The following is a 10,843-nucleotide window of genomic DNA, read 5'->3' on the forward strand; positions in this document are numbered from 1 at the left end:
GTCGGGGATCGATTTGCCCATGAGATAGGTCTCAAGTTGGTTGGCCATTCCCCCAGTCTCTGCTCCATCCATGATGCCTGCATTTCTTATAGAGAGGATTAATTTTGGGTTAAAAGTTTTGTGGGTAAGTTGAAGTCCCTATCACTCCACTGGGTGTTACTGCCTGGCTACAGAAGGTGGCCTCTTCAGGCTCCATATCCCAATGCTGTGATCACTGTTAAGGCTTTTGTTAGCAAAGATGACTTGTTTTATTAGCAAACATGAGTTTTGTGGTCACTGATAAGCCGTATTGCACTTGGTTTTGCCTTTTGGTTATACTTCTAACTATCCTCTCATACCCCCTCCCTAACTTTTTATATTAATTCTTTATGTGTATGCGTGTTTTGTTTGCATGTATGTTTGTGCATCATGTGTGCTCCTGGTATCCAGTGAAGCTAGAACAGGGCATCAGATCCCCTGGAACTAGAGACATTTTTGAGCTGCCATGTGGGTGCTGGGAATTGAATCAGGGTTATCGCGAAGAATAGCCAGTACTCTTAGCTTAGGAGCCTTCTCTTCAGTCCCTCCTCTAATATTTTTAATTGTAAAAGTTATTTCAGCTAATTGAAAGCAGCTATCATCTTTGCAGCCATCACGGGCCATATATTTGAAGGTTGACACTTTTCCACCCTGACAAGAGACTTGTTTTTCTAGCATGATATTTTTGCAAACAGCCAACAATAGCTGATCACACTCTGATAAACATCTTGTTTTTCTCAGACATGTCCTGGACTTATGGTTTAGTAACCCCAGCTGCAAGGCACTCGTGGTTAAGTGTCTCCTGCTGCACTTCCCTGCTTGTGCTTATATACCCATGATTGCCTTTTAATAAATGAGACTTGATCAGACACCCTGTCTTGTCTCCATTCTTTGCATCTCTTGCACCTCCATCCACACTCTCTCTCTTACTGACCCACGAGCCGGGTCAGTTATTCCCTACCTTCTAAAACCTAGTGTACTTTCCCCAGTTACAAGCTGTTTTATTTTTGCTAAAAAAAATACTCTGTGTAATATATTCAAAAGGGTTTAGAATGCATGTGTGTGAACACATATATTTATAACAACATTTTAAGAAACAAAAAACGGGGGCAGGCCATGGTGTCTCATGCTTATGATCCCAGCACTCCAGAAGCTGAGGCAGGAGGAGTGCCACAAGTTCAAAGCCAGCCTGGTCAACATTGTGATTTCCAAGCCAATTTGGGGTATAGTGTAAGATTCTGTGTCCAAAACATACATACATACATACATACATACATACATACATACATACACACACACGCATACAAGAAGGAAGCATATCACAGCCTCTGCTTTAGAAGCCCAGATCTTTAACCTGTGATTTTATGACTACACAGATTAGATGTAATCATCAGCATTGATGTTTATTTTGATTTATGAATGCAATTATCATTTTCTTTGATTACATACTTACCTTCTTAGGATGGGTATCTCCCTTCTTAATGCCTTTCTATGTTTCTTTTAATCTGTGTGTGTGTTTGTGTGCATGCACGTGTGCTGTCTCCTGTGTGGGTGTGTGAGTGTGTGCCGGCACATGGAGGAGAGAAATCAGCTTTATTTATGTCTCTTCCTCTAGTTTTAGAGACAGTGTGTCTCATTGAACCTGCTGCTCCCTGAGTCATCTACACTGTCTGGCCAAGGAGCTCAGGGAATCCTCCTGTCTCTGCCCCAGTGCTCCCTATTCAGTGGGCCAGGGTTACTGACGTGGACATCCGTGGCCCGCTTTTATGTGGGTGTTTCGATCTGATCCTAACTCAGGTCCTCACGCTTAGGTGGCAGGCACATTGCTCAGTAGCTGTCTCCCCAGCCCCAACTGTCCTCACTTCTGAAGATCTTCAGGTCTTATACCCGGTGGGGCTGCTAGGCAAAATGCTTTACTGCTGAATGACTCCCGCAGCCCACTAAGGATCCCTTCTGGCTTGCTTTGGTTTGCCTCTGGAATTCCTGATCTCCTGCTTTTTAAGTGCTGGGGTTACAGGTGTAGACCACACCTGGTCTCTCAGGATGTTTTGGAGGTAAAATATCTTGGCTTTTGTTCAGTTGCATACAATCCATTTCATCCTTATTCTTGAGGGGTAAGTGCTGCTCTTACATAATTATTTACCCCTCACTATTTCCTCCAGCATCCTGAAGACACGTTTAGTCTTTCCACTTCTACTATTGTTGGCAAAAAGTCAGACGTTGAGCAGATAACCTTTTTTTTTCCCCTCAATTTTTAAAGCTATTGTATTTGTCTTTAGGATTCTGCCCTTTCCCTGGAATGAGTGTGTATGTGAATATATTTTGAAATTTTCTAGGATCCATAAAAATTTGTGAAGGCTCAGTGGGTAAAGATGTTTGCCTTGGCTGGGCAGTAGTGGCGCACGCCTTTAATCCCAGCACTTGGGAGGCAGAGGCAGGCGGATTTCTGAGTTCGAGGCCAGCCTGATCTACAGAGTGAGTTCCAGGACAGCTAGGGCTACACAGAGAAACCCTGTCTCAAAAAACAAACAAACAAACAAACAAACAAACAAACAAACAAACAAACAAAAAAAAAAACCAAAAACCAAAAACCAAAAAACAAAACAAAACAAAAAAACCCAAAACCAAAAAAAAGATGTTTGCCTCAAGGCAAATGTCCTGAGTTTGATTCCCAGACCCACACGGTGGAGGGGGTACCTCGCCCTCTGGGAAGGAAGGCTCTCACATGAGCGTCATGACATGCCCACATACATGCACACATAATTTCAATACATAAAGCTTCCCGTGGCCAATTCTGACACTGAAACTTCACTCTGCCAGTGGTCTTATGTGTGTGTGTGTATGTGTGTATGTGTGTGTGTGTGTGTGTGTGTGTGTGTGTGTATGTGTGTGTGTATATGTGTGTGTGTGTGTGTGTTTTATCACAAGCTCACCTTTTTTTTTTTCTGGTGAAAATTGTATGGTGCTTGGGTTTAAGAGAATAGCCCTTCTATTTTTCATTAATGCCTGATTATTATGTTTTGGCTTTAAATACTTTCAGAATAGGTATGTGGGATGGATTTGGCATGTCACCTCTGCTTCGGCTGCTGGTGGAGGGGTGGAGGTAGAGACTTCTTTTCTTTCCAGCTGAAATTAAGGTTGAGACAACCTTTTCTTTGCTAGCTTTCTGTGCTTGGCAAATATTTTCTCCTTTACTCTTTTACTGGGCATGTGGGCCTTTGGGGACTCTTCCCAGAGCTCCGTGATGACTGCACTGCCTTGTTGCAAAGCTCCTCCGTGCCCCCTCCTCAGGTGCTCTTAAAACTGAAAGGTCTAATTTACAGAATATCAGCAAATGCCCCGAGGGTCTCCTGCCTGCTTGGGTGAGCTTCACCAGCTCTTTTGGCTTCCACTCCTTTTTGACATCTGAGGATTAAGATAACTTAATTTCCTGGCTAATCCACCATTCCGTTTGTTTAATACTTTAAAGAAGCTTTATAGGGAAAGGTTGCCAGGATACAGTGTCACACTGCTGGAGATAATGCATGAAGGATCTCTTCTTATCAAAAGATGTGCAATCAGGAATATGGGAATGGGAGGATTTGTATGATACTCCCACAGTTCAAGACGTGATGTTTGCTTATGTCTGACTTTTGAATTGTGTCTGGAGACGTTTCAAACCAAATCCTGCCACTTACTACTGGTGAGGGTGACGGTGGGAGTCAAACCTTCTTTGCCAAGGACAAAGGACAGGTATTTGCAGGATATATGCAAATATTTTTACCAATGTATTAGAAAAGAACTTCCATAATGGGCATGCCCGTGTTTTAGTAAAACTTTATTTACAATACGACAGAGTGGAATGAATTTACAATACAGGGCTAGATGTGGCTTTGGGGCTTTATGCCATACTACCTGTGGCACTTATTGGATGTTGTGAACACTAAACTAGCAAACTGATGATATGCTAATGCTTGCTCCTGTGATGCTGTGGGAAATGAGGAAGATGGCTTTGAACTAGTTTCCTGACTTCTTAACATAAGGATGCCTGCGCTTCAGAACATTCAAATGTGTCCAGTGTTGTCTCCTCTGCCATTGCAGATGGCTCATAGTGAAGTACTGCAGTAACAGATGCCCCCATCTTATGTTTCTGTTCTCTGTTAGCAAGAGTACCTGCAATTTAACTTTGCAGTCTCTCCATGGAGAGAACAACTCAACAGACTCCTCTGCTGGGCATCTTTGATTACAAGCCCCCTAGAGAAAGATCCATTTTTTTTTTCCAGGAATAGCTTTCTCTCACTGGAAGAATTGAGGCTGTAAATAAGTAGAGGCAGACCAAAAAACCATTCATGATCACGAAGAAATCATTCAGTGTGCTGAACCAGAAAGTGATTAAAAAAAAAAAAAAACAAAAACAAAAAAAAAACAAAAACCAAAACTGCAGCCCCTACAGACCTCTTAAGATACCCAAGGCTGAACTTATCCTTTTCTAACTGCTTCCAGCTGAGAAGTCCATCCCAGGACAGCACTGAGTAACCTCTAAAATGTTCCCTTTAAAAACGGGAATTCAAGAGTTTAAGTCCTACGTACCCATCCTAAGATGCTCAGGACCCACTTTCTCTTCTAGGCTTAGCAAAGAAACCAGAAACAGAGCCCAGGTTGTTTGAAGCCAAAGCTTGTGCACTCTTCTGTTCTATATATTCGGATATCCATATTCCACAGCTGCTTGCATGCATGTTCCTGTAGAGTTTTCTAGCAATTAGCTACAATTCTTTCCTGGGACTTTCAAAGATACTTTTTGGAAATTTTAGAGGAAAGCCTTGGATCTTGTCCAAGCAAAAATGTCTCAAGTCTTTTCTTCATTAACAGTTTAAAAACAAAGTTCTCAAAAAATTGCTATTGAGTCTCAGGTACACATCTCTAGTCCCATAGTCCCATAGCTCAGGAAATACAGGGTGGGGGTGGGGGTGAGGGTGGAGGTGGGGTATGAGTTCAAGTCTGGCCTGGACTACTTAGGTAAACCATATGTCAAAAAAAAAAAAAAAAAAAAAAAAAAAAAAAAAAAAAAAAAAAAAAAAAAGCAAGCAAACAGCCCAAGCTCAGTATCAGAGTATTTATGAGTTCATCTGCAGCACGGCCATCATAATAAATAAATAAATAAATAAATAAATAAATAAATAAATAAGGACATGAAGGAGTCAATGAATTAACCTACTCTATTGGTTTTGAAAAAGGATAGCTGTCTGTTTTTTAATTGTTGGATGCAAAAGGCCAGAGCCATTGCTTATTTTTAAACACCATGGGGGTGGGGGAGATTTTTAAATTCCCCCCATGAATTCTGTGCTGTGTTACAGTGGAGCTATAACACACCAGGCCTCTGCCCTCTACGCAGGACTCCAGGGATGAAGCCTAGAAATCACTGTAGGTACAGGCAGCTTCACTTGGGGGCTTTTTAGCCAGTTCCTTACTCATACAGAAGGGAGAAAGCACCAGGAAATAGGGTGGCAGCGTTATTTCTAAGAGGATGAAGTGCACCGCGGTGCAGGCGGCGGGCGGGAAAGGGTTAAGTGTGGAGTTGTAGGCAGCTGGCACGCGTAACCTGATCCTGCTCGCAGCAGCTTCTTAAACCTGGAGTTTTAAAACCTGGAAACCTGGAGGACTCCAGACACTGGGCTGGTTTTACTGGTCTCAGCTCTCTGTTTAGAAAGCCAGGCTTTTCCTCCGGAGCTGGTGTGTCTTTGGGGGTATGAGTTACGTCTGTACACGCCTCAGTTCACCCGCGTTACCGTGGGTTTTACTAGTTTCATTCGCAGAGACTGTCCTGGTCTCCGCTAATAGGGCAAAGTAAGAAGGTAACAAAAAGGATGTTATAAAATCGGTGAGTGTTTGAATGAGGGACAGTTAGGAGTGTTCAGAGCCAAACGCGATCAGATTCTTTCTTACAGAACTTCTCAAACCTTGTTTCAAGTTCAGAGTTAGGAAATTTTCTCCACCCAACAGAGAGCCACTGCTTGGTTTACCGGAAACAAGCTATGAAGAATGATGTTGGCTTGGTGGGGCCCTGAGTGCGGGACAGTGAGAGACAGACCTATCAGTGTCCTAGCCAGACCTCAGCAGTTGATACCTGTGGTGTGCTTTAATTCTCGATGGAACCAAGAATGTGAAGATAAAGTTGTCATCGGCAGGAAGTGTTCTTGAAGTGCATGTGACATGTCCAGTGTCGGGCTGAGAGAAAAGAAAGAGATGATAAATAGGGCCTGAGCTGTCTCCTGAAGGAAGCAGGCTGGAGGGAGGAGGTAAGGGCCTCGCAGAGAATGATGGGAGGGGAAGTTTGGAGGCAGGAGACTGGGCCTTATGTTTCTACTGGCTATTGGAGTACAGTGGTCTTGTTTTTCTTTCAAAGAGGACAAATTGATGGGAAAATGTAGTTGAGACAGATGAGGGAGTAGGCCAAAATTAGCCCAAAAAGTATGGATTTGGTGTGGATTATAGGTGGCTATCTTCAGTCCATTTTTTTTTCTGACTGCTTCCACCCCTTTATATAATGCCTTCATCAGTCTGATAAGAGGCAAAGAATACGTTTTGAAAAAAATTATCCAGTGTTCAGTGTGTGTTTGTGTTCATGTGTGTGCATGTGTGTGCAGATATGCATGCAGACATGTGTATGTTGCCAGAGGACGACCCTCAGTATTATTCCTCAGGCTCTGTCCATCTTTTACTCCGCCTTCTTTCTTCTTTGTCTTCAGTTTTTGAGGCTAGCTCTCTTAGTGGCTTGGAGATTGCCAAGACAGCTGGCTTGTTGGCCAGCTAGCAACAGAGATCTGTGGGTTTCCATTCGCCTTCCCAGCGTCCAGATTCCAGATGCATGCTGGCTGCCCATTGTTCCCTCTCCCATAACTCAGGTCTTCTGTCCCACCCTCCAGAGCCAAATGCAAGTGGCATCACCAAGTTATGCAGGCAATTCAAGATACTAATGACGTAAGATTTCAGTGAAGAAGCCATTACAGCAATTCAACAGTCTGGGGAGCATGGAGGTAGAAGTGAGGCAGGAATTTCCTTTTAAAACTTGGTCGCCATTTATATGTGACTGTATCTGATTATAGAGAATATTATTACCCACCTGGCGCTCAACCAATCCTGCAGCTGTCTGAGCATCTTTGAATTTTAATTTAAGCAGAGAAACAGGAAAATCCCGTGCACTCTCTGAAAGGACACAGAAGTGTTTAGAACAGATTCTAAAATGGAATAAAAACAAACTGGAGGACTCCTTGTGATCAAAAGGCAAGTGTTTTGTGGACTTTTCCCCCTTGATACAGCAACAACCACTTTAAAATTTATTTATTTGTGTGTGTGTGTGTGTGTGTGTGTGTGTGTGTGTACACTAGTGTGCATGTCCCCATATGGGTACAGGCATGCCAACATGCCACAGCATGTGTCTGTGGATCAGAGGACCACTTGTGGGAGTCAGTTCTCTCTTTTCACCATTTTGAGGATGGAACTCAGGTCCTCAGGCTCGGTGGCAGGTGCCTTCACCTGCTGGGCCGTCTCAGTGGCCTGAAATTTTCTTTTAACCTCATGGACACAATGAGGTTTGGTGGGTGATATTAATGAAAGGTGTAGGTAAAATGGCATGGGCTGTTATTTAATGACAGGGCCTCCTATCTAATGCGCAAGAGTTCCAAGTAAGAAGAAGTGATAAGGAGCATGCTGTAGCATATAGGCTTGGGTAGCAACTTCCTAAAGAGGGCACCGTTCATCCAGCAATTAAGACCAATAATTGAAAAACGGGACCGCAGTGAATCTATAAAACCTTCTGCAGAGCAAGTAAGATGTTAATGAGTCAAGAGAAGGTCCATAGATTAAGAGAAATTCTTCATCAGTTATAGAAAGGATTAATATCTAGACTACAAAGAACAAAAAAACCAAAGCATCAAGGCAACAAAGAAGTCAATAAAAAATGAGGAATAGATCTGCCCAGAGGGTTCCCAGCAGAGGAAATGCAAATTGCTGATCAACATTTTAAAAAATGTTCATCATTAGCCTTCAGAGAAATTCTATGATGACAGTCAGAAGGGCTGTCATCAACACATCAAACAGTCCAAACCCACACACACACACAAAAAAAACCATATCAAAGAAACCAAAACCAAAAAAACCCAGACCAAACCAAACCAAAAACCAAACCAAACCAAAACCAAAAATCAAAACCAAAGAGCAAAAACCAAATGAACTCCCCCTCCCCCAACAACAGCAACAGTAACTGCTGTCAAGGATGAAGAGAATGGAGAGCCTTTATTCACTGTTGTTAGGAGTGAAAACTGGAGTACTTATTATGGAAACTAGTATAGGGTTTCCTCCAAAGACTGGAAGTAGAGCTAATACGAACCATCTGTACCACTTCTGAGCATCTACCCCAAAGACTGTGCCTGATACCGTAGACTCACATGCTTATTATACAGGTTCATCGCTGCCCTGCTCATAGTAGCTAGGAAATGGAATCAGCTTAGATCCACCAACTGATGAGTGGATAATGAAAACATGGGACATGGACACAATGTAATTGTATTCAGCTGTAAAGAGAAACAGAATTATGAAATGTGAAGGTAAATGGACAGATAGAAACACTCATGCTGAATGAAATAACCCAAATCCAGAAAGACAAATGTTTTGTGTTCTCCATTGGGTAGATCCTAGATTCAGACTTCTGGTTTGGTATGTTTAACTTGAAGAACCTTCTGAAGCAAGGAAGCTAGAAAACAGCCATGGGGTAGTGGTGTCCCTTGAAGGGAGAGGGTAGTGGAGCGTAGGTGATATGGACATAGAGACGTGAAATACTGGGGGTGGGAAGACTTAAGTAGGGAGGCAGGGGAGAAGAGATGGGGGGTTAACAAAAAGATGTATGAACAAGCTATATAGAAATACTATGTTGTAACCCAATTTTCAAACCATAATTTGAAAAAATAATAGTTTATAGAGCAATGCCTGGCAAGACTGGACAAGATTGCTTATAGAAGTTATGGATTATTAAATAAAATTCCCAGTACCAAATGTCGGATAGCTCTTTTTAATGCAGGAAGGCCCTAGATTTCCTCCAACACAATACAGGGTCTTGCTATTTTTCTTGGTTGCCCATATGAATTAGATAACAAGACCCTATTGCTGAAGACACCACACGTGTTGATTACAAGATATAGAGAAATTCAAACTAGAATGGAAGCTGGGTAACTTTCATGGTGTCAGAATGTGCTATGTGGGCTGCGGGGGGAGAAAAGGCTCTGATAACCATGCCTGGCTGTAAACTTAAAAAAAAAATTAAGTATCAATATGCCAGACAACATGCGATATCAACCTGTGTGATAGTGGCGTGACTGTTAAAGAAGTAGCCAACCACTTTGTGACTGGACTTGAGGTCCTCTCCACAAGAAGGAATGCATTTCTGATACAATAAATTCTGATGAAATACCAAACAATAACAACAATAAAACCTCAACAAGCAAACAACAAAACAAAACCCAACCAATTAATCAACCAACAAGAACATAACTTAGTGCCCGAGAAGGTAATAGGCTGTAAGGAAGAGCCTAATCATGTTATTTAGTTAAATAGACACAGCATGAAACTACTTGTAATTAATTATATTTATGCCCAGAGACAAATACTCTTAGCCTTAACCAGAGAAGCCTCTCTTTGAAGTAAAAAGCTACCATGTCCTGAGTGGCTTGGGTATGGAAACCTGACTGGGGTGGTGAGGGACTGAAGAAAGGTCAGACACACAGACATGAGCATAGAAAAGCTGGGGTAAGATGGACGATGTGTACTCTGATGGAGTGGCACTGATTATATGGCAACCAGAAACCACAGCAAGTGTTTTATGTACAGCACAGGTGGAGAGGCTAGGCTATCTCACAGGCTATCTCAGTCTGTAAACATACAGGAGGAAGCTACAGTGTATAGTTTTTGCACACACTAGCCAATCATTCTTAAATAGTTTTATGTGGACCCCCGATAAGGCTTTTCCAGTTTTCCATTATCTGAGGCATTATTGGTCTTTGACATGGCTGTGCCCACGTCAAACAGTACACATCCATGTAGGACTTCAACTACACTTCACACATCTACTCAAGGGTTCCACAGCTCCTGATGAAAAACAGTGATGCAGAGACACTTAAACGCCCAAGTTGCTAAGACTAGGTGAAGATGAGTGTTCATCCCTAAAGACTTTTCTAGTCTCCCTTCTAAGGCTCCAAGAATGTTGCTGAAAAGGGGTGGAAAGAACACTGAAGTCCAAAGATAGAAGTGTGTGGAATGCCATCTCCTGGCTATGATACAGTCATTCGGATCAAGAACCCAATGAAACTCTGCTATTCTCCAGAGAGCCTGCATGAGAATGGTCCTGCCATTAGACATCCATGAATGGGGGGGGGGGGTTGTCAAGAGGCTCTTCTCTGCCTTCTATTGAGATAGTAACCACTGATAGATTCTAGGAGTTGCAGCATCCCTGCAGGTTAGTAATCACTGGCAAACCTATCAGGCTCCAATAGGGAGTTTCAACCCCCAGGCATACAAATGGCCCTGGTTAAACCCACTGGATTTTGTTTGATAGAAGACAAAACCCCCTGATTATATAAAAGGAACTTGTGGGGAAGAGACAGGGCCATATGGATGGGAGAGTAGGGTGGGGGGAGAGTAACAATAACAATGCTTGGTATACATGTCTGAAAATTTCAAAAAAAAAAAAAAAAGCCAACAAATTTAGTTAGAAAAACTGGTTTTAAAACAGGAAGTTGTATCTTTTTTTTTTTTTTGCCAGACCCATTATCTGTTATTTTTTTTATTGGATAATTTA

The sequence above is a fragment of the Arvicanthis niloticus genome, chromosome 11 (assembly GCF_011762505.2).
Source record: "Arvicanthis niloticus isolate mArvNil1 chromosome 11, mArvNil1.pat.X, whole genome shotgun sequence".
NCBI classification, from domain to species: Eukaryota; Metazoa; Chordata; class Mammalia; order Rodentia; family Muridae; genus Arvicanthis; species Arvicanthis niloticus.